This window comes from Chrysochloris asiatica, unplaced genomic scaffold, assembly GCF_000296735.1.
Source record: "Chrysochloris asiatica unplaced genomic scaffold, ChrAsi1.0 scaffold00078, whole genome shotgun sequence".
Taxonomy (NCBI): Eukaryota; Metazoa; Chordata; class Mammalia; order Afrosoricida; family Chrysochloridae; genus Chrysochloris; species Chrysochloris asiatica.
The window spans coordinates 12,717,621-12,743,245 of NW_006408596.1; positions in this window are offsets into that span (position 1 = coordinate 12,717,621).

Consider the following 25,625-nt stretch of genomic DNA (forward strand, 5'->3'; position numbering starts at 1 on the left):
GGTGGAAACCCTATACTGGGTTGCTATGAGTCGAAACTGACTTGGTGACAATTAGTAACAAAAACATTGCCTTGCCTGAATAGTTTTAAAATGATAGGCCAATGTACCATAGGGCATTTAGGTGTCCCATTGAACTGACAATATTTAACTTTTATAAAGAAAAAGAAGTTAGTGATCAAAAGATGAGCAAAGCTGACAAAATAGGAATCCTTTAAAAGAATTTCTGGTCAAGTATGTAAACCCATCTTCAGCCTAAAAGTGGTTCTACAACTTACCCAGTGAAATATGCGTCTTAAGGAGACTTTGTAATGTATAGGATGTTAGGTATAATCCTAAGCCCCATCTGGAGCCTTCTGAGGTGGGACATTCTCATTTGAAAGGACAAGCAGACCAGCCTAGAACAGGTAGAGGAACAGATGACACTTCTTGAAAGAAAGACCAGCAGGAAAAATCCAAAACAAAAATGGCAGTCTGATTAGCTACTTACAAGAACAAGCAAGTTATTTGCCAGGGAGCCATCAAGACAAGCAATCAATTTTCTTCAGGACAAACCCCCTTCGAATACTGAAACACGAAGGGAACACACACATGAGCAGGCACGTAAGCTTGCTGGTGACCATCTTGGTCAGCTGGTGAGTGAAAGAAGGGGAAACTAGCAATGAAAAAGTGGGCTGAGTTCGACCATGTTCCATAGACTCCTATTGACCTGGAGATGAAAGAGAGAAGAGGAAGTGCTGGTTGGTCCAAAGTGTGGTCAGATCTGGGGACTCCTGAGCCCATGGACAAGGACTTAATCATGGAGGGCTACAGCTGAGAGTAAACTGCCCAGCTGATATAAACTGAGGGGAGACGCACAAGAATGCCTAAACTTATGTATAGTACTTATCTGGCCTAGCCTTGATGGCTAGATGATCAGATATTGACTTGTTGTTGTTGTTGTTAGGTGCCATCGAGTCTGTACCAACTCATAGCCATCTTATGCACAGCAGAACGAAACACTGCCCGATCCTAGGCCAACCTCACTATTGTTGCCACACTTGAGGCATTTTGATGCTGCCATTTTCCCAATCCATCTTGCTGGGGGTCTTCCTCTTTTTCTCTGACCCTCCACCTTACCAAACATGATGTCCTTCTCCAGCGACTGGTCCCTCCTGACAATATGTCTGAAGTATGAGAGACGAAGTTTGGTCATCCTGGCCTCTAAGGAGTACTCTGGCTGCACTTCTACCAACACAGATCTGTTGGTTCTTTTGGCAGTGCATGGCACTTTCAATATTCTCCTCCAACACCATAACTCAAAAGCATCAATTCTCCTATGGTCTTATTCACTGTCCAGCTTTCGCATGCATATGAAGTTACTGAAAATACCTTGGCTTGCATCAGGCACACCTTAGTCTTCAAGCTTACATCTTTTCTCCTCAACACTTCAGAAAAATGTCGTGTGCAGCAGATTTGCCTAATGCAATACATCGTTTGATTTCTTGACTGCTGCTTCCTTGAGTATGGGTAATTGATCAAGAAGAATAAAGTCTGTGACAACTTCAATCTTTTCTCCATTGATAAGAATGTTGTTTATTGGTCAGTGGTGAGCATTTTTGTTTTCTTTACATTGATATGCAATATACACTGAAGGTTGTGCTCTTTGATCTTCATCAGTAAATGTTTTAAGCCTCTTCACTTTCAGCCAGCAAGGTTGTATCATCTGCATATCGCAGGTTGTTAATGAGTCTTCCTCCAATCCTGATGCCACATTTTTCTTCATAGAACCCAGCTTCTCGGATTATTTGCTCAGCATACAGGTTGAATAAGTATGATGAAAGAACACAACCCTGTCACACACCTTTCTTAATTTTCAACCGTTCAGTGTTCCCATGTTTTCTTTGAACAACTGCCTGTTGGTCCAGGTACAGATTCCTCATGAGCTCAATTAAGTGTTCCAGAATACTCATATTTTGCAATGTTGTCCATACCTTGTCATGATGCACACAATAAAAAGCCTTTGAATAGTCAATAAAGCACAGGTAAACATCTTTCTGATATTCTCTGCTTTTGGCCAAGATCCATCAAACATCAGGAATGATATCACTCATTCCACGGCCTCTTTTGAATACATCTTGAACCTCTGGAAGTTCTCTGTCAATGTATGTTTGCAGCCATTTCTGTATTACCTTTAGTAAAACTTGACTCGCATGGGATATCAAAGATATTGTCTGATGATTTCCGCATTCCATTAGGGCACCTCACTTTGGAATGGACATAAATATGGATCTCTTCCAATCAATCGGCCAGATAGTTATCCTCCAAATTTCTTGGCATAGATGAATGTCTCCTGTGCCACCTCACTTTCTTGAAAGATTTCCATTTTTATTCCATCAATTCCTGGAGCCTTATTCTTTGCCAATTCCTTCAATGCACCTTGGACTTCTTCCTTCACTATCATTAACTCTTTCTTGATTATATGCTACCTCTTGAAATGGCTGAACATCAACCATTTCTTTTTGGTAGAGTGATTTTGTATATTCCTTCTATCTTCTTTTGGTGCTTTCTGCATCCTTCAATCATTTGCCCAGAGAATCCTTTTTAATGGAAGTTAAGGCTTGAATTTTTTCTTCCGTTCCCCCAGCTTTAGAAATGCTGAGCGTGTTTTTTTGTTTGTTTGTTTTCTGACTCCCGATCTTTGCACATTTTTAGATAATATTTGGCTTTATCATCTTGAACTGATCTTTGAAATTTTCTGCTCAGCTCTTGTATCTCCACATTTCTTACATTTACTTTAGCTTCTCTATGCTAGAGAGCACGTTTCAGTATCTCATTTGGCATCCATTTTGACCTTTCCTTCTTTCTTTTCTTCTTAATGATTTTTTGCTTTCTTCCTGTATGATGTTCTTGATGTCGTCCCACAACTCTTCTGGTCTTTGGTCTTTAGTGTGTAATATCTCAAATCTGTTCTTCAGACAATGTCTAAATTCAGATGGGATGCATTCAAGGTCATATATAAAGGAATGAAGTGACTGGCTTACAAGTTTTCAAGAGGGAGTTTAGTTTCAGAGTGAGCGGGGGAAGGTAGAATTCCCACTGAATAATTTTCATCTTGTCTAGACGGGTATGATGAAAAGAGATGGGGATAAAATTCTTATGATTCAATAGTGGACAATTGTTATCATGACTAATTGCGACTGTCACAATTGTAAAAGTAGAGGTTTTGTAACCAAAAGGGGCAGTAGTTAATCTTACAGTCTTGAACAGAGGACCTTAGGGCCATAAAAGCAGAAGAGCATGAATGGACCCTATCCAGAGAACCAGTGACACCAGAGATGAAGGAGGGCAGAGATGATGACATGGAGAGAGAGAGAGAGCAGCTGAGGACTCTAGACTCATGGAAAGAGAAAGGATGTGTGCTGGCAGCCAGGATGTAGGCTTGCAGAATGTGTCCTTTGGTTGTTAAAATGATTATATATTCCTGAGTATTTAGTATACATCCCCCTCACCCCCCCCCAAATAAAACAACAAAAAAAGAGAATAGAAGCAAATACTATTGAATGATGATGCACAAACAGGTTTTGATACCTTTAAAATTAATGTTCTCCCATGTAAAATATCGCTCAATTCACAATAAAAACGTATAATACAAAAACAAAAATACCATGCTATTCCAAATGTTCACCACTTCTCTCTCTTTTTGTTGTACTGTGGTGGCTTGTGTGTTGCTGTGATGATGGAAGCTATGCCATTGGTATTTTAAATATCACTTGGGTCACTGAAGGCAGGCAGCTTTCAGCGGAACTTTTATACCAAGACAGACTAGAAAGGAGGAGATGCAGACCACTTTTGAAAGGTTAGCAACTGAAAACCTTATGGATATGAGTGGAGCGTTACCTGATATAGTGATATATTTGGAAAGCATTCAAAATATGACAAAGAGCTGCCTCTTTAAATTAGAGTGGACCATATGATGTGAATGGAGCATAGCATACACAGAGGTTTATGTCAAAGAAATGGCTCACACAGTTTTGGAGGCAGGCAAGCTCCATGTTCATCAGTCAGATAATAAGCTAAAGGCTTTTGTTACCTCATGTGACCACAGAAGCTGATGAACAAGGTCAGGTCAAAGAGCAGGCATCTAGCTGCAGAGGCGAAGGAATCCAAGGTTGATGGCAGGCTTCTTGCAACTTCCAGGATCGACAGGCATACCATTGCCTTGAGTCCAAAGAACCAGAGGTCGGATGACAAGCATGATGCAAGATCCAAACCCTGCAAAAAGGAAGCAAGTTTTGCCTGAGTATCTGGTATGCTCTAAACAGGCCACACGCCTAAGGAAACTTCTTTTCAGTTGACTGGCTACTCATAGCAAATTTCATCATTGGGTTTACTGTGTCATAACTACAAAACCATTGAGAATCGCATCCTCGCTCTTCTTTTCTTTGGGCAGGGAGAGACCAATAGTTGCACCTTAGATGATTGCTCGCATGCTTTTTAAAGCTCCACATTCTATTGGGTTTAAGTCACTACTCATCAGTGTGGAATGTAGAGCATTGTTGTTGTGAACTATATTATGCCAACTGACCATGGTGTCCTCATGAGACTATGGTCCTGAGCCTCCAGGCCCAGCGACTCATTCTCCCAAGGTCTTTGGTAATATCTTAATTTTCAGAACTTTGCCCCCGTATGCTTCTAATGACAGTTTTTTTGCATCCTCTATAGTGAGTTAACCAAATATTATTAAGTTGTTATTATTAAGTGCTGTCAAGTCTGTTCTGACTTGTGGTGGTCCTATGCACAGCAGAACAAAACACTGCTTGGTCTTGTACCATCCTCACGATCGTCCCTGTGTTTGATTTACTGCTGCAGACACTGTCTGTCTCAGCTCAGCTCAGTGAGTGTCTTTCTCTCTTTTGCTGACTCTCTGCTTTACCAAACATGTTTTTCTCCAGGGACTGGTCCCTTCTGATGACATGTCCAAAGTATGTGAGATGAAGTTTCTCTATCCTCACTTCTAAAGAGCATTCTGGTAATACTTCTTCCAGTGCAGATTTGTGCAACTTAACCATATCCTCTAAAGGAAATGCTTATTTCTCTGTGGTTAGGCAGATGTAGGATGTCACAACCTATTTCCAGGGGGGCCTTTCCTCTATGATCAGACATTCTATGCCCAAAGGGTCCTAGAGCCAAACATTATTGATAAATCTTCTTTACAATGGACTCCCAGGAAAAGACATGCCTGAGAAAACAGGTTTAATAACATATGCTCAGAAATGTTATCATATCATTGTTCTGTGATCATCCTGTAATTAACTAAGAAGCACTTAAACTTACATTCATACATCCTTAACCAATCATGGAATGTTATACACCAGTTTCTGCTAAGTCCTCAGTCTCAGCTCACCTTTAACTTCCATGATTGTCTTTCAGCCAGTCATGATTTTGTAGCTTTAGTTCCTACTTCATTTGTATAAGAATACTACCTTCTTTATTGTCTGGCGGAGCGGCCATCTTCACTCTGTAAATTTGGATGTTTTTCAGTCTCTGGATTTTCCACATATCACTTTGATTTTACTATAATAGACTGTGTGTTTTTCTTTTTGAATAGTAGGTAAAATAAAGATGGAAATCGCTTCTACAAAATAGTGGTATCTCATCATGTTGGCACCTAAAACAAAGATGGCTCAGTAAGGACTTGCATTTGAAAGCAACAGAATCCCAACTCAACAGGATTAAGTGAAAAGGAATTTGTAGGCTCAAGTTCCTTGATAACCCAGAGATAGATTTGAATTTAAGTGTAGCTGGATCATCGTGGAGCTCAAATGTTATAATCAGGGCTCAATTTTGTTTTGTTCATTCTTCATTTATGCTTTTCTCTCTGTTGGTGTCATTCTAAGTCAAGCTTTCCTCCTGTGTTAACATGACAAGATGATAATCACAGTGCCATGTATCTGTATTATCCAGCTTGAAGTATCCTAAAAGGGAGCACCTCTCTTCCCAATGGTTTTAACAAAAGGCTTGGAATTAAGTGTCACTGCTCTAATTGGCTGTCAGTTGTCATGGGTTCGTCCCTGAACCATTGCTGTTTAGTAGGATACATTGCTGTTGTGACAAGGTCTGCTTCCCATGCCTACTGAAGGTAGAGGAGGATGAGCTGCTATCTTAACCACATGGAGCAGGAGAGAGGGACATCCCCTAAAGGGTGAAGCAGAGACTGACCAGGCTAAAACAGCAGCTGTTCACTACCAATGCCTGATGCAAAATAAAGTTCGAGACATGCATGATCGTACTGCCATTGTCCATGCTTGGTCACTCCATTTACCACAAAGATGAAAATGGATGAAAACAAAGAATTTTGTGTCTGAATTTCATCCTTTAAGAAGCTGGTTAAAGAATATTAAAATACCATGGACTGTCAAAAGGATAAACAAATCTGTGTTGAAAGAAGCATAGCTAGAATGCTCCTTAGAAGCCAGACTTCATTTCTCTTACTTCATGCATGTTACGAGGAGGGACCAGTCCCTGAGAAGGACTTTATGCTTTGTAAAATTGAGGGTCAGCAAAAAGAGAAGAAGCTCCCCACTCCTGCTTCAATGAGATGGATTGACACGGAGGCAGCAGCAAGGAGCTCAAATGTAACAATTGTGAGGCAGTGTTTCCTTCTGTCGTGCACAAGGTCCCTGAGTTGAAACTGACGTGATGGCACCTAACAACAAGATGGCAGTTAGTCTGTAAGGCTGTTTTGACTCATTAATGCATGAGCAAACTGACCTGCTATTCCACTTCCTTGTTATCCAGAGAGGGTAGTGTGGAGATGATGCTCCAGGGGTGGATGTTGGTGGGATATGGTGACTGATGTCACATGGGATTGGCAGACTCTGCAAGATCGTGTGAAAGAAGGAAAACACCACCTCAGGATCATCCAGACGTTTCTTTTTCCTCAAAGCCCTGGCATTTGGAGTGAAATGTAGTCCTTATGTTTCTGTTTAATTTGCAGTATACTTAGGTCATCAAAATGGAGCTTATAAAGAGCCATTTGATGTTCAGGAAGAATTATTAGCTTGTGCCTCTTAAAATATGTGTGTGTGTGTGTTTAGTGGAGGGGGCGTTGGATGTGTTTATGTGTGATTTACCCTTTCAAATTTCTACATTCTGTTGGGTTTGAGTGCAACAGAAAGGGAGGTTCAAACCTTAAAGTGAGATAGAAAAACCTAGTTAGTTTATTTATTTCCTTTTCCAGAACAATCACATGAGGAATAATCGAAGCATAATGCATACTTCTTCAGACTCATGCATTCAAGGGTATAGATATCACTTTAAGCTTTGGGATAGTGTTCTCGAGCCAACTGTCTCTGTTTTTCCACCTTCTACTTTTACCTTGGAGTCCTGGTGTAGTGCTGCAGGATAATACACTGGACTGGAAGGTCAGTTTGAATCGCAAGGTCAGTAGTTCAGACTCACCAGAGCCTCCTCGGAAACCCTATCCAGGATCGCTATGAGTCAAAACTGACTCGATGACACTTAACAACAACATCAGCAACTTTGACCGCACTCCAGTATGGTTCACATTCCCATCTCTCCAGCCGTGTTTGTGTCTATACAGTTCCTGAGGACCTCCGTGGTTGCTAAATCTAGTCCTCATCATAGTTGCTCATCCAGTGGATAATTTGAGTTCTAATGATATTTGGCCCCTCAGCAGTATTTAACACAATGAAACACTCTCCTCTTGACACAAAGCCATCACTTAGCTGTAACTTTATAATCTCCCATTTTTATCCTCTTTCTCTGGCTGCCTCACATCTATCCCTTTACATTCTCCTTCTCTATGCAGCCCTTACTTTGTTATTGTTAAGTGCTGTTGAGTTGGTTCTGACTCACAGCAACCCTGTATAAGATTTTCAAGGGTCACCTGATGAGTTTGAACTGCTGACCTTGTGGTTCACGTTCCAGTGCTGATCCTAGAGTGCCACACCAGGAGTCCAGCCGTTCTGTAGGACATCCTCAGGGCTTCATCATAGGCCCTTTTCTCTTATCTTGCATTCTCTCAAGTGACTGACTGCATGCTCTCTCGTGGATTCAATACCATCTGTATACTGTTGTTGTTGTTAAGTGCCTTCGAGTCGGTTCCGACCCATAGCGACCCTGTACGGGGTTTCCGAGGGTGTAAATCCTTACAGGAGTAGAAAGCCTCATCTTTCTCCCGCGGCGCAGCTGGTAGTTTCAAACCACTGACCTTAAGGTTCGCAGCCCGATTCGTAACCACTATGCTACCAGAGCTCCTTATATACTAGTGGCTTCAAATTTTACATCTTTCTTCCATGCAAATTTGCTGAGACCATATATCCAGCTGCCTTTTAAACATCTTCACTGGAGGATCTTCCAGGAACTACAACATAACAAGTTCAAAGCTGAAGTTGTCATCTCCAACCCTTACCAAATACATTTGTCTCTGGGCATTGTAGCCTTAATAAAATGTACCATTGTATAATCTCTTGCTTCCTCTCTTTATATCACCACTATCCAAGTCCAGTTTACTATCATTTCTTGTCTTTTGTTTCAGTTAAGTGCTGTCAAGTTGTTTCCAACTCATAGTGACCCTGTAAAGGATTTCTGAAGAGTAACTGGTGAGTTTGCACTGTAGATAAAACTCACGTTATGGTCCAGTGCTTATCCTACAGCACCACACCAGGACTCAATTCTTGTCTAGGCCACTGTGTAATCTAGTAATTTCCTCTTGTGTTACTTATCTGCCCCATTCCCATCTCTCACATCCATCTTTGTGAAAACACTGATGCTGGCAGGTCATCTTTCATGTATGATATGTCAATGGTTTTCCATTGCTTTAAGGCTAAAAATTTGGCTCATTCACAGTGTTTATCTAGCTAGGCTGGCCCCTGCCTCCTCCTTCAGCTTACTGAAACACTTTCTCCTTGTGTCCCCGGTTTCTTTTATCCTGAAAATGCCAGTCTCTTCCCACAGCAGAATTTTGCATATACTGTTCCATCTGTTTGAAATCATGCCCCCTTAAACTTCCCTTTGCCTGGGCAACTCCTGTTTTTCATTCTGATGTTAGCTTAAGGGACACTACTTCAAGAACACATGTCCTGTCCTTGGCCTATGTCAAGTGACGTTCTTTTAGCTTTCCTAAAAGTGAGCTACTTCTTTTCCTTTGAAATTTATTTTTTCTTGGCTTACAATTATATTTTAGTATTTCTACTCCTGTAAAGATTTATGCCCTCGGAAACCCTGTACAGGTTCGCTATGGGTTGGAACCGACTCGACGGCACTTAACAACAACAACAAATTTGTTTATATATAGGAGCTCTGGTAGCGTAGGGGTTACGAATTGGGCTGCGAACGTTAAGGTCAGAAGTTTGAAACTACTAGCTGTTTCGCGGGAGTAAGATGAGGCTTTCTGCTCCCGTAAAGATTTAAAACCTTGTAAACCCTGTACAGGATTACTATGGGTCATATTTGACTCGACAGCGCTTAACAACAACAACAACAACAATTTGTTTATATGTAACCTCATGTAAATAATACATTCTATCATAATAAGGGGCTCTGGTAGTGTAGTGGTTATGAATCAGGATGCTAATCTCTCAGTCAGCAGTTTAAAACTACCAGTTGTTTCATGGGAGAAAGATGAGGCTTTCTGCTCCCATAAAGATTTACAGCCTCAGAAACCCTGTACAGGGTCGCTATTAGTCGGAACCTACTCCACAGCACATAACAACAACAACAACATCATCATATTTTTTATGTTAATATTATATATGGTATATATTTACATATATTACATATATGTCAACGTTTCCATTTGAGTTTGAGAACAGAAACTGTACCTTCCTGAATCACCCCATTACGTCTTCAGTGTCTAGTGCATTTTCAAGCACACAGTAAATGTTTCAGGTCAAGTGGAGTTTGTCAGTCTGATGCCATGAAAATACATCACTCAGATCTCCTGCTATGGGCATATCGTTGACTGATAGCCTCAGCTTCCTCCCCTATGGATCACCATATGTTTCAAGAAGACCACATTCCCCCTGGACACCAGTACTCTTCTAAGTCACCTTTGGTTCTAGAACTTTCATTGGTCTGGCTAAAACATGTTTCAAATAGAGCTGTGGTCTGAGGCTTTTCTTTTCTTTTTTCTTTTTCTGAGGCTTTTCTTACCCAATCTACTTTCCTTTTCTCCATCCTTCTGTAGGTGTTGGACTGATGGTCTGCAGGTCTTCCCTCCCTAGTTCTGCTCCCTTTTCGTCATCTTTCACCTCCACAGACATTTCCCCATTAAATCTCTTCCAGACCTATGTATATATGTTTAAGTATTCCCCCCTTGTGGTTACACATCTTCTACAATCACAGTTGTGACAATTGCAATGAATTCTGTTAACAATTACTCAACAATTGAATCATAAAATTCTATCACTACAATTCCCCATCCCCATATACCAGATCCATCTGGAAATGAGTGAAACTATTCAGTGGGGATTCTACCTTACCCCTCTCATTCTGAAACTAAGTAAACTCATGAAAGCTTGTAAGCCAATTACCTCATGCCTTTATAGCCCCCAGTTTTGATGGTGTCTAAGTTGCCCATCCCTGTCAAACCAGTGCCCTGAGGGATCAAGGTTGGTCCTTGATATGAACAGTCCTTCTATTTTTGTTAGAATTTTGAGCAGGTTCAGGCCAGATACTGTCTTCTTCTTGCTTTTGTGTGTCTTCAACTCCACTCGGACTCGTAACCTGTAATAGACTTCTGAGAGCTGCTGGTAGGTTTGAACTGCCACCTTTGGTTATCATTCCAGTGTTTATCCTACAGTGCCACACTGAGCATTTGTGGTTTTCATTTTCTGTTATTTTGGAGGACCCAAAGTAACACAGGACCAGGAGTTGTCCCAGATAACGGATGGTAAGGAAGGGATTTGGGACTAGCCCATTCACCTCCCAGCAAACTGAAGACTCCACCCCAAGTGGAACATGGAACACTGATAACCCTTCAGTTGCTGAAGGCTTTACTGCTGGTGACCAAGGAAAACATCTCAGCTATTTGGTCACTTGGAAGCTAGAAGGAGGGTCAGTGCCTTTAAGGATAATGGGATGGGGGCTGGCTGTTGCTAAGTCAGAGAATATGTAGAGGACTAATGAGAATCTGAGGGCTGTTAACCATCAGGTAGATATGAATGCCGTCTCCATTTCAGAAGCAGAAAATGGAGTGCAGAGAATGTGATTTGCCCCAGCTCACAGAGTCAGCAAGCCGCAGAAGGCAGATGAGGGTGCTTGTCCATCACTGCAGACTTAGAATCCTAAATACTATGCCTGTGCTATGAACAGTTTAAAGTCTGAACCAGTCACAAGATTTTAGATCCAGTTTTTCTAGTCAAATTTTAAAAAAGGGAGCAAAACAACAACAAAACATAACCCAGAGTATAACTGCCCCATTCGGTTTCCAAGGCTATAATCTTTACACAGTAGATGGCCACATCTTTCTTCTCTGGAGCTCAAAGGCCAACCTTTTGGATAGCAGCTGAGCGCTTAACCACTGTGCCACCTTGGCTCCAAAATTAAACATGTTGTTCGTGTTGTTGTTAAGTGTCTTTGAGTCGGTTCCAACTCATAGCGACCCTTTATAGAGTTTCCGAGGAGCAGCCGGTGGCTTGAACTGCTGACCTTGTGATTTGTAATCCAGTGCGGATCCTACAAGCACCACACCAGGGGTAGGAGGAAGAAGTCAAAGAATCCTCTCCCCATTGTACAAGAGCAAAAATATTAAAGTACCCTTGGCACATTGTAAATGTAACCACAGTAATCTTTCAAGCTCATGCTTGACTGCATGAGCCTGCCAACACTCCCATTTTGTGAGTCAGGGAAACTGAGTCTCAAGACCCTTGAAGAGACAGTGGGTGTTGGTGGGGCCATCACTTAAGTCTGAGGCGTCTCTGTCAGGGTTTTATTGAGCAGAGCTGCCTGCCGCCATATGCATTTAAATAATGAACAAGGATCAATACCTGTCTCTGTGCTTCTTGTCCACATTCCCTTGATGATGGTCTGAAAACAAGAGGCCAGATTCACCACGATACTTCAGCCTCCAGTAGAAGCTCATTATAGCCCTGCTGTAGCTAAATTTTCCTCATCAAGAACCACGAGAGAGATTGAATGGGGCAGCAGGAAAGGTCATGGGGAATTCACCAGGATCTAAATCTTGAATGCCAGTGAGCTCATGCGGCTAAGTTTCCATAAACAGACACGCATCCATCACCAGATGTTTATTCAACCATCAACATAAACCCAGCCAAGAGGCAGTGTAGCTCAGTAGTTAAGAAAGTGGATTGTGAATCCAGGCAGATCTGTGGGACTAAGAGCAAGTAAGTCCCTTTGTTTGCCAGTGTTTCTTCTCTCCTCCTTCCCTCCATGCCCTCATTCACTCATTCCTTGCCTACTTCTAGTCATAACTCACTAAAAGCAAGGTGCACAGAGTTCACTAATTTTATATGCTTATTGCTAGCATATGTGTGTGTGTGTGTGTGCGTATGTGCACGTAATCACCACGCAGATCAAAATATTACTGTTGGGTGCCATCAAGTCAATTCTAACTCATATGAGTCTATATTTCGTTATTGTTAAGAGCCATCGAGTCAGTTCCAACCCATAGCGACCCTGTATAGGGTTTCCGAGGAGCAGCTGGTGAGCTTGAACCACCAACCTTGCAGTTCAAACTGCTTTGCAGTCTGGAGCATTAACCCACAGCGCCACCCCAGGACTCCGTCTATATAGTGGCCCCATATTACAGAGTAGAACTACCCCATAGAGTTTTCTAGGCTATAATCTTTGCAGAAGCAAATCACCAGGTCTTTCTTCCAAAGAGCTGCAGAGTATGTTCAAAGCAACAGTCTTTTTTTGGCTTAGCAGCTAAGCTCTTAACCACTGTATCCCCAGGGCTCCTTAGAACAAGATATAACACCACATAAGTCTTATACAGGGTTGCTGTGAGTCAGAACTGACTTGATGGCACTTAACAACAGCAATAATATTCACTTGTGATGCTTCCCAATACAGGAGAGGTATTCATTCTTTTGACGTCTATCTTCTATTGATTAGTTTTGCCTGTCCTTGAAGTTAAAGTTCCCATCAAGGGAATCATAGAGTGTGTGCTCTTTTGTATGTGACTTCTATCACCCAACATAGTTTCTTTGAGATCCATCCATGTTGTTATGTATTGCCATTGTTTATTTTGTCTTCATTTACATACAGTATTCCATTGTGGGAATATACCACCATGCATTCATGCATTCTTCTGTTGACAGGTGTTGCTACTATTCTCAGTGTGTGACTGTTAGGAATAAAAATGCCTAAGCATTCTTGTACTTATCTTTTTGTGACACACGCAGTCATTTCTGTTGGGTATATAACTAGGAGTGGAAGTGATGGGTCATTTTGCTTCTATTCTTGGCGTTTCAGTTTCCTCATTTAGAAAACAGGGATTATGATACTCCTCCTTTTTAGCATTGCAACTTGGGTTGAATGAGGGACATAGCCTAACACATAAGACCTAGTGAAAGCCAGTTGCTGTTAAGTAGATTCTAATTCATAGTGACCTCATATGTGTCATAATAGAACTGTGCTCCTGAGGGTTTTCAGTAACTATCTTTCAGAAGTAGATTGAGAGGCCTTTCTTTTGAGGAGCCTCTGGGTGGACTCAAACTACAAACTTTTGGGTTAATATCCAAGTGCTTAAGCATTTGCACCACCCAGGAACCCCAAGTGGTGGTGGTGGTTATGTGCCGTGGAGTCGGTTCCAATCTGTAGTGACCCTGTACAGGGTTTCTGAGGCTGTAAACCGTTACGGGATCAGAAAGCCTCATCTTTCTCCCATGGAATGGCTGGTAGTTTCGAACTTCTGACCTTGCGGTTCACAGCCCATTTCGTAAACACTATGCTACCAGAGCTCCTTAGGAACCCCAAGTAATCACCCAGTAATTGTAATTATGTGTTTTAGTGTACCGAGCTTAGACATAACCATCTCTCAAAAGACATGCCATCTCATCAGTTTACCCTCCGCTGACCTTAGAGAAGTCAGTTAGAGCATGGCCAGGTATCATTCTATGCAGATTCTACCTGGGAAACCTAAGCACAGAGCTCACAACCTCTGCCAAAGTTAACAGTGGATTCCTCCCACCAATATTTATTCCAGGAGCATTTTTCTCCTTTACCATTTGCTTTATTTCATCTGGCCAAAGAGAAAGCCAAGGCTTTGTCACCTCCTGCCAGCCAGCATGACTGTGACCCGTGGTCTTCAAAGATGAACTCATTGGCATCTTTGTTTTCATTTTTTAGAAGTCTCTGCTTAGTAACTAGATTTGCCAGATGAGCTTTTTAAATATTTGAGAAACAAAGGCTGAAGTGAAGGACTCAGAATAAATTTGGAGTGTCTTTTGGCTTCAACTGGAGGTCCAGTCTAAGAGGAGCAGGTCGTGTAAGAACTCCTAGGCCCCGTCTTCTCCTACAAGCCTATGGCCATACCCTTGAATCTACCTGAACAGAAATTCTGGCAGACCAAAAAGGTTTGTGTTTGGAGCTAGAAGACAGCCCCAGGGAGACAGTAAATCAAGGAGAGTTGTAAAGATGCTTTGTATTTTAGGATGTTGAAACATCTTTCTCCCATCTAATGGAACCTTTCCCCAGGCACAATTAACTGTAGAAATAGGATAACATAAAGAATCACTCTCCACCCCATCCCCTTTTTCTTCTGCAAATAATGTGATGATGTTTCATCTCCAAAAATAGCCCTTTGGGCTTGGAACACTTTCCTTCCCCTTTTATGGCTCCATGGGATTCTTGGATTATAAGGCCAAGGTTTGCTGGTATAGTTGATAGTATTAGAGGTGAGAAAACCAATGATAACTGAAGTGCACAAAATCATCCAGGTTTAGTAATATCAAATACAAATTTATTGAGCACTTACTAAGTTCTGGGTACTGTGCTAGTTGGTTTGCGTTCTTGATTTCAACTAATAATGACAATATTTTATGAAATCGATTCCCTTCCTCCAATTTTAAGATAAGGAAGTATGAAGCTTCTCCTCTAAGGCTATGAAGGTAGAAGATAGTAGAGCTGGAATGAGAATTCCACAGCCCATGCATTGAATCTTGAAGGTATGTTGTTTGGAAATGGCAACTCCTTCTATTGAAGTTTCCACCACCCATCTGTCAGTTTGTCTTATTGCTGTTGTCTACATGTTACTATCCATCACTTGTCTATCAGTTTGTCATACTGTGATGGCCTGTGTGTTGCTGTAATGTAATAGTATTTCAAACACCAGCAGGTCACCTATGGTGGACAGGCTTCAGCAGGGCTTCCAGGTTAAGACAGAGTAGGAAGAGAGGCCTGGTGGACTACTTTAGAAAAATTAACTTCTGAAAACCTTTTTAATAACAACCAAGCATTGTCTGATATAGGGCAGGCAGAGGAGCCCTTCAGGTTGGAAGGCACTCAGACTCCAACTGGGGAAGAGCTGCCGTCTTTAATGATGTGGATGAAACAAAGCTTTTGGGATCTTCATATGCTGATGAAGTACGATTCAGAATCAGAAGAAAACACTGCAAACATCTATTACTAATTGAATGTACTGTGTATAAAGTATCAATCCAGGAAAATTGAAGCCATCTAAAATGAAATGGAATTCATAAAGACTGATAATCCTAGACATTAGTGAATTTACATAGACGTGTACTGCCCCTTTTGAATCAGTCAATCATATGGTTTACTATGCCGGAAATGACAAATTAAAGAGAGTTGGCATTGCATTCAGTGTTGAAATAAACTTTTCAAGATCTGTCTTGAGTATAATGCTATCTGTGATAGGATAACATCCATATACTTATTAGGATGATTAGTACAACTATTATTCCATTTTATGTGCTAATCATTAAAACCAATGATGAAAAAGTGGAAGAATTCTGCCAACTTCTGCAGTCTGAAATTGGTCACATATACAACCAAGATACATTGGTAATTACTGGTGGTAGAAATACAAAAGTTGAAAACAATGAGAATCTGTTGATGGGAAACATGGCATTGTTGATAGAAACGACACTGAATATTGCATGATAGAATTTTACAAGATCAATAATTTATTCATTGCAAATATCATTTTTTCAACAATATAAATGCTGACTATGTGCATGAACTGGGAGAGGAGTATTTTAATAATACAAGCTCTGGACTACAAATCATAGTTTGGTGGTTCAAGCCCACCAGTCACTCAGGAGGAGAATTATGAACCTTTCTGGTCCCACAAAGATTTCTTTTTAAGCTTCAGAAACCTTATACAGGGTTGCTATGAGTTGTAGCCAACTCAATGGCACTTAACTACATAGCAATACACATGGACCAGATGAAATATAAAGTAATCAAATCAACTCTATCTGTGGAAATAGATAAAGGAGAACTTTAATATCATCAGTCAAAATAAGACCAGAGACCAACTATAGACCAGAACCTCATTTGCTCATATGCATGTTCAAGTCGAAACTGAAGAAAATCAAAGTAAGTCCACAAGAGCCAATATACCACCGGTAATATGTTATTATTAAATTCTTTGGAGTTGTTTTTTTTCCTTATAGCGACCCTACGTTGGGTTTCTGAGGCTTTAAATGTTTTGTAGGAGCAGGAAGTTTTGCCTTTCTCACACAGAGCAGCTGGTAGGCTCAAACTGCCAATCTTGTGGTTTGCAGTCCAGTGTTTATCCTAGGGAGCCACTGTGCTTAGGAACCATCTCAAGACTAGATTTGACACATTAGACACTAATGACTGAAGACCAGACCAATTGTGAGATGACATTAAGATCATACATGAAAATAGCAAAAGATCATTAAAAAGAAAGGAAAGAAAAGACCAAAATGAATGTCAGAAGAGACTCTGAAACTTGTTCTAGAATGTAGAGAAGCAAAAGCAACTGGAAGAAATGATGATGTAAAATAAATGAGCTAAACATTTCAAAGGACAACTCAAGAAGACAAAGTAAAGTATTATAATGAAATGTGCACACACCTGGAACTAGAAAACCAAAGGGGAAGATTGTGGTGGGCATTTTATAAGCTTAAAGAACTGAAGAAAATTTAAGTCTCTAGTTGCTATATTGAAGGATTCTCTGGGCAAAATACTGAATGATTCAGGAAGCATCAAAAGAAGATGGAAGGAATATACAGTCACTGTACCGAAAGCTTTAGTCTATGTTCATCCATTTCAGAAGGTAGCATATAATCAAGAACTGATAATACTGAAGGGAGTATCTGATACTGAAGCTGCACTGAAGCATTGGCAAAAAAAACACAAACAAAAAACCAACAAGGTTTCCAGCTATGGGCACAATATCAATTGAAATGTTTCAACAAACTGATGCAGTACTGGAAACACTTACTGGTCTATGCCAGAAAATTTGGAAGACAGCTACTTGGCCAGCCAATTGGAAGAGACTAATATTTGTGCCTGTTCCAAAGAAAATGATTCAAGAGAATGTGGAAATTGTTGAAGAATATGATTGAAATCACACACAAGTAAAATGTGTTTGAAGATAATTCAAAAACAGCTGCAGAAGTACATTGACAGAAAACGGCCAAAAATCCAAGCCAGATTCCGAAGAGGATTTGGAATGAGAGGTATCATTGCTGATGGCTGAAAGCAGGGAATTCCAGAAAGATGTTTACTTGTGGGGTTTTGTTTTTGACTGTTCAAAAGTATTCAAATGTGTATCATAACAAATTACCAATGATGTTGTAAAGAACAGGAATGTAACAAAACTTAATTGTGCTCATGAGGAGCCTGTATAATAAAACAAGAGACAGACGTTCCAACAGAATAAAGGAACATTAAATAGTTTATAAAATCAGGAAAGGTGTGTGTCATAGATGTATCTGTTTACTTGTGTATGCAGAGTAAATGGTCTGAGAAGACTATGTTTCTTTCTGTTACACATTGTGTCAGAGCTGAATCATAGAGACCCTGTGTAGGGTTCCCTGGGCTATAAATCTTCAGGGGAGCATGATGTCTGATCTTCATCCCACTGAGCGACTGGTGGGCTTGAACTGCTGACCTTGTGGAGTCCAGTACTTATCCTCTGAAGTTTAATTTTGTATTCCCTTGCTTTCCTAAAATACTTTTCACTGAAATATATGTGTTTCTGGGGGGGAAAACAAAATCCACACAATTTGTTTTATTTTGGGAAATTTATCAATCTTCTTAGACTTACTCCAGTACCTAAAAATAAATAAATAAATAAATAAATAAATAAATCCAACCTCAGGATTTTAGCCCAAATAACCAAAAAATAAAATGATGCTCACCTAGCCTGTGTCTGTGAGTCTCCTGGCTGAAGATTCTGCTGTTCTCTGGGTTCTTACTTACCTTAAAGGTCTTAGTGGACATTTGTTACTTTTACTGACTATCCTGCCTTCTGGACTGCCTTTTCCTGCTCCATGACAATCCTGTGGTAAGTGCAGGGGTGTTGGCATCAGTTAGGAACCCCTGCTCTCCTCCCTACGAAGCCTGACTGTTTAGATAATCCCTATGCCCTTGTAATAGTGGATACGTTCAGAGGTGGACATGAGAACAGGGTGAAGGCTGGCAGGTTTCCCTCTTTCAGAAATTATAAGCTCTAGGGATCACGTACATCTTGTGCTGTTGGAGGCCATCTTTGATTTTATATCCATTGAGCCCAGAAGAAATATGAAGCCAATATAGAGCAAATAAGAATAAGAGATAGAGAATACCTTGGTGACATATCTTACATTGGAGGTTTGGGCCTAGTTATACCTAAAACTTCATTCTCGTTTACCTGGGGCATCCATGGAGATGGGCCACTCAGATCTCTGCTGTGAGTAGCGTAGTTGGGAACTTCCAACTGCTGCAATTTGGATCAGACACCACACACTTCCTGAGCTGTTCCCAGCCAATAACTGAGCATGGTAAGGGTTCTAGAGCAGGGCCATTTCTGTGCAAAGTCCGCCTCTTCTAGTGGTGAATCTGCTCTGGAGCACTCCTTTGGCCCCACAAGGACTTTCTTTGAGCTGCCCTACAGCTCGATACTGTACCTCCCCTCTGTGTTAGACCTGTGTTATAATCTGAAACTGTCCCTCCCTACCCTTGCCTCCTCTTCCTTGGTCCTTCACAGACTTCTATCCCAATTTATCTCTAGATTGTGTTGGCTTTTGCTTCCTGTAGGACCTCAAGTTACACACCACCCAATACATTCCATTTTTGCTTAAGCTCATTTCAATTGGTTCTCAGCCATTTGCAACCAAAGGAATCCTATTACAGAAATGGGAGCAAGTATGTAAAGCTACTTTGAAAACTGTAAGGTCCTGTACATCTTGGTTTTTGTTATCATTCTCTAGATTTTTGCCTACTGAGAGTTAAATGACAAGAGATGAACTCCTCTGGAAGAGGGTTTGCATTTTTATAGGAAATCCTTGACAATGAGTAAGACTTCTCTCTTAGTTCTCTAGTACTGCTATAACAGAAAACCACAAGTGGTTGACTTTAACAAACAGAATGTAATTTTCTCACAGTTTCAGAGGCTAGGAGTCTGAATTTAGAGAGCCGGCTCTATGGAAAGGCTTTCTCTTTCTATCAGCTCCGGGGAAAGGCCCTCGTTCTTTGGTTCTTTGGTGATCTTCTTGTGACACGGCGTCTCTCTTTCCCCCATCTCTGTTTGCTCTCTTGCTTGTTTACTCTTTTATATCTCAAAAATATATTGGGTTAATATACACCCTACACTAACATAATATAACAAAGATAACCTGTTCCAAAATGGGATTGTAACCACAGATGTAGGGGTTAAGATTTATAACACATTCTTTTTTGGGCTATATTTCAGACTTGGAGAGGAAAAGAGGATAGAGAGATGACAGGTGGGGGCTGACACTAACTTAAACCTTCTCTGGTGGTGGCGGCTGTGTACCATGGAGTCGGTTCCGACTCATAGCGACCTTGTACAGGGTTTCTGAGGCTGGAAATCTTTACAGGAGCACAAAACCTCATCTTTCTCCCACAGAACAGCTGGTATTTTCGAACTGCTGACCTTGTGGTTCGCAGCCTGATTTGTAACCACTACGCTACCAGAGCTGGGACTATCTATATTATTGATGTCAAAATCCAAATCTTTTGTGTAATATCTCCCTATAATTTCAAACCCATCAATCCAGATGGTTCCTGGACATTGATCCTTGTGTCTCTCTCTGGCAGCTGGAAGTCAACAAAATTGACTACTTTTTCTGTACACCCTCTATAATGTAAGAAATCCATGGGTGGTGCAAGCAGTTAATGTTCTGGGCTACTAACCAAACGATTGGAGGTTCGAGTTCACCTTGAGCCACTTTGGGAGCAAGTCCTATTGATCTACTTCAGAAAAATCAGCCATTGAAAACCCTACGGAACACAGGTCTACTCTGACACATATGGGGTCGTCATGAGTTGGAATCAGCTCCATGACAACTGGTTTGGCTAATGTTGCTTAGCCCAGAGAACCCCTTATAGTCAAGTCAGCTATTCAAGATGAAAATTGGAGGGCCACCCTTGACCCCTTCCTTTAATTTACACCCTCTCACAAATATCATCAATCATTAATTTCTCCTTCACAAAACTACTCATTACTTCTTTTCCCTGCACCCCAAAAAAGGCATGTGAAGTATCCTAGCCTCTGCCTTTCATGAAGAAGTTCCCCAAACATGACAGTTTAATTTCCCTTTCCATGTCTGCCAATCCTGGGGTATTTAAGCATTTAGGTCATTAATCCGCTTTAAAAATAAAATGTTGAATGGTTTCTTATCTTATTTAAACTCAGAAGGTAGCTTATCATACAGTTTTCTAGGAAGAAGACTATATTATATTCAGGGGGTGGGGGAAAGTATGACCCTTGGAGAAAAATTAATAGCATGTGCCAAAGCAATGCTTCATAAACTCTGGAATGTCACAAATAATGCATTTCTAGAACTCATTAGGGGAATGACACAGGACTGCCTACATCATCTTTTGCCAAGTGAAGTAATATTAAGATAAATATTGCCATCTGAAATTATTATCAGTTTGTAAATGTGTAACTGGGCTGCAGTTGTGGCCCCAAAGATTCAGTTAAGAAGTGAGGCTGTTTTTAAACAAGTGTAACTGACCCCTAGCCAACTCACACATTCCATTCATTGCTTATCTCCCCCTGTGACCTAAGTAAGGACTGATTTCCAGGGCCTGGACATTCATTCTCCTCTCCAAATTCTTTATACTCCAAATTCTTCGAAGCTTTCCATGTGCTCAAACATCTCAACATCCTTCTGTGTACTTTGTCTTCTGTGGGAGTGAAGTTTTTGTGTCACCTTAACTGGGTCAAGATTTTCAGTGGTTTAACAGTTAGCTGTGGGTTAATACACCAGACTGCAAGGCCAGTTTGAATTGCAGGGTCAGTGGTTCAAGCTCTCCAATCACTCCTTGGAATCCCTATACAGGGTCGCTATGAATCAGAATCAACTTGATGGCACTTAACAACAATTCCCTAGGACCAGATCTAATATAGCATAATCACTTTATGATGTGATGTTCTATGAGAAGCCAATCAACTGAAAGGAATTTTCCTCAGGGGTGTGGCCTGCAACAGCTTTCATCTTACAAAGATAAAAGGAGAGAGACGGGAGCAGAGAAAGAGGGGACCTAATATTACCACCAAGAAAGAAGAGTGAGGAGAGCAGTGTGTCCTTTGGACCAGGAGTCCCTGCACTGTGAAACTCTGAGATCCAGAGGAAGATGGAGGCCAAAGCATATGGAGATCTCCAAGGAATGCTGGGCCTACAGATGCCGAAGCGAGACAAGGACCTATTCCCAGAGCCAACAAGAAGGGAACCGGCACTCTGAGTTTGGACTTCTAGCCTCCTAAACTGTGACAGGATGACTGTCAGTTGGTTAAAGGCACCTCTGTAAAGTGCTGACGAGCAAAGACATCAGTTTGAGAACAAAGGTGTGCCTAACCCAAGCCATGGTATTTTCAGTAGCCTCATATGCATGTGACGTTGGACAATGAAGACCATAGAAGATTTGATGTGTTCAAGTTACAGTGTTGGAGAAGAATGTTAAAAGTACCATGGACTGCCAAAGGAACAAATAAATATGTGCTAGGAGAAGTACAACCAGAATGCTCCTTAGAAGCCATATTTCATTTCTCATATTTCAGATATATTGCCAGGAGGACCAATCTCTGGAGAAGGACATTATGCTTGGTAAAATGGAGGGTCAGCAAAAAGAGGGAGACTCCAATGAGATGGATTGGCACAGTGGTAGCAACAGCAGTCTCAAGATTAGAGAAATTGTGGGCATGGCACAGTACTGTTATGCTTAGGGTCACTATGAGTAAGAACTGACTCAACGGTACCTAACAACACAACAAACAACAAAAGCATCCACCAGAAGGAGCTTTGGTAGCGTAGTGGTTACGAATCAGGCTGCAAACCTTAAGGTCAGCGGTTCGAAACTACCAGCCGCTCCGCGGGAGAAAGATGAGGCTTTCTACTCCCGTAAAGATTTACACCCTCAGAAACCCTGTACAGGGTCGCTATGGGTCGGAACCGACTCGATGGCACTTAACAACAACAACAAGAGGTATTTCTGCTCTAGAACCACTGGAGAACTACAACACCTTATTCCCAGTCTCTCATTAGCCTCAAGCCCCCAGCTCTTCTCCAGGCTAAAACCATTTGATGTCGAGTCGCCTCTGAGTCATGATGACCCCATGTGTGTCAGAGGAGAACTGTGTTCCATGGGTTTTTAGATTTCTTCAGAAGTAGATCACTAGGCCTTTCTTCTCAGGTGCCTCTGGGTGGTCTGCCTCCATCTTCTCAGTAGGCTGGTGGGTTTGAACCACTGACCCTTAGGTTTGCAGCCCTTAGGTTCACTGCACCACCAGGGCTTCTGATGAAAACCTAGGGGCCCTTTAGTTTCTCTTCTAGGGGTGGTTTCCACATCTTCCTTTTTGGATACTCTGAATTCCTAGGGAACAAAGTCCTGCTCTGGGGCTGTAGGATAAGTACTAGACTGCTAAACATAAGGTCAGTGGTTCAAACCCATCTGCCGCTCCTCAGAAACCCTTTGCAGGGTCACTGTGAATCACAACAAACTCAGCAGCACTTAGCAACAAAAGCAAATCCCTTTCCAAATGATGAAATAATCTACCCTTTTGGGGGATAGGGAGGAAAGGTGATGTGGATCAAACTTCATCTCCTCCTTCTGGCTACAGTGTTAACAGAAGAAGCCTTACTTGAGCTCTGGGATGAGCCTTTTGATGGTAGGACAATAACTTTTGAGTTGCACCAAAACTTTAGGAGGCGTTCTCCACTGACAATGTAATAGACTTCCTTTTTGATCCAACAGCAAACAACAAAAAATGATGTAAAAGAAACAGTAAGAAGCAAGACTAAGAATAAAAGAGGACTTGTCTTGTCAATTTACATGAATTAGAGTTCGAATTCAGTTGCCCCAATCACATCAAAGAATCCTTTTTTCTTGAGTGATTATATCGCCAATGACGTGTATTTTCATTGTACAGTTGATCATGTTGTAATGTTCAGCATTAAAAAATGATTTAAAGAAGAGATTTTCCTTTGAAAGTTATGAAAAGTTTTGATTTTTAAAGAATTAAATTCTCCTAGTCGCTATGAGTCGGTTCCGACTCCACGGCACATAACAACAACAACAACAAGAGTGCTCCTTGGAAGCCAAGATGTCCAAACTTCGTCTCTCATACTTCGGTAAGGTGGAGGGTCAGAGAAAAAGAGGAAGACCCTCAATGAGATGGATTGGCCAAGTGGCAGCATTGATGGACTCAAACGTGGCAACCAGTAGTGAGGTTGGCCCAGGATTGGGCAGTGTTTTGTTCTGCTGTGTATAAGGTCGCTATGGCTCGTTAACAACTCGATGGTGCCTAACAACAACAACAACAACAACAACATGGTGACTTGGAAGGAGCTCTGGTAGCAGTGTTTACCAATCCAGCTGCTAACCTCAGAGTAGTTTGACACTATCACCTGTTCTGTGGGAGAAAGATGAGGCTTTCTGCTCCCGTGAAGACTTACAGTATTGGAAATCCTATACAGGGTTGTTCTGGTAGCATAGTGGTTACGAATTGGGCTGTGAACCACAAGGTCAGCAGTTCGAAACTACCAGCTGCTCTGCCGGAGAAAGATGAGGCTTTCTGCTCCCATAAAGATTTACAGCCTCGGAAACCCTGTTCAGAGTCGCTATGGGTCGGAACCGACTCAACGGCACTTAACAACAATACAGGGTATGTTATGATTCAGAACTTCCAACTTGAGGGGCTCATCTTCCAGCACTGTATCTGACAATATTCTGGGGCTCTTCATTATGTTTAAATATTCAGTATTCTGATGCTGATAGTGTTCCACTGTTATTAATAAGGTTTTCAGTGACTAAATATTCGGAAGTTGTCCATCTCTTCTTCTTCCTAGTCTGTCTTCGTCTGGAAGCTCAGCTAAAACTTGGCCACCATTGGTAACCCTGCTATTATTTAAAATACCCATGGCATAGCTTCCAGCATCACAGCAACACACAAGCCACCACAGTACGACAAACTGACAAACAAGTAGTGGAACAAGTTATAATACAGGACAGGAAAATGTTCAGGGCACAATTGCTCCACAAGACTCACCACTCCATAAGCCTCAGCCTGAAGCCACTCAGTTCTAGCTCCATGGGTCAGCAAACCTAACTCCTCCACTTAAGTGGCTGGAGGTACCCAAATCTACAAGCAAGCTTCCTGCCCAAAGTAACTCAGCTTTAATTGCTCAGGGTCCACAGGACATGCTCTACTCCTGGCTCTTCTTCTTTGATGATACTGAGAACCCCTTTCCTGCTTCTGAGATGACTTGTTTTAAACCCACATTAGAGTTCCAAGTTTTCGTAATTACAATGAATTCACAGCTGAATCATGTCATTCTATCAGTATCTTGTCCCACCTACTTCCTACCCAGATCTCTCAGGAAAAGTCAGTTGGTGGGAGATGCAAAGAAAAGGCAAGAAGAGACACTGTACTGCAGGAGATGCTGGTGATGTTGGTGGTGCTTGTGAAGGTTGTGAGATATAACAGTGATGGTAGAGTTGGTGTGACGATGGTGTTGGTGATGGCACTGCTAGTGGTGCTGATGGAAATAGAGTTGTTATTGTTGCTGTTGGTGGTAATGGAATTGGTGAAGGTAGCAGTTGTGGAAATAGTGGATAGTGAGGATGGTGATGACAGTCTGTCTAGGGGGTCAAATACAACCCATCAAGATCAAGATCACCAACTTGATGAGAATCTAAGATCTTTGAGTCCCCCATCTTCACCAAATTCTACAGGGCTCTAATAGAGTAATGCATGGTTGTTGTTGTTGTTAGATGCCATCAAGTCAGTACTGACTCATAGCGACCCTACACACTGCAGAACTAAACACTGCCTGATCCTGGGCCAGCCTCACTACTGTTGCCACGCTTGAGTCCATCGATGCTGCCATTTGGCCAGTCCATCTTGCTGGAGGTCTTCCTCTTTTTCTCTGACCCTCCACTTTACCAAACATGATCTCCTTCTCCAGTGACTGATCCCTCCTGACAATATGTCC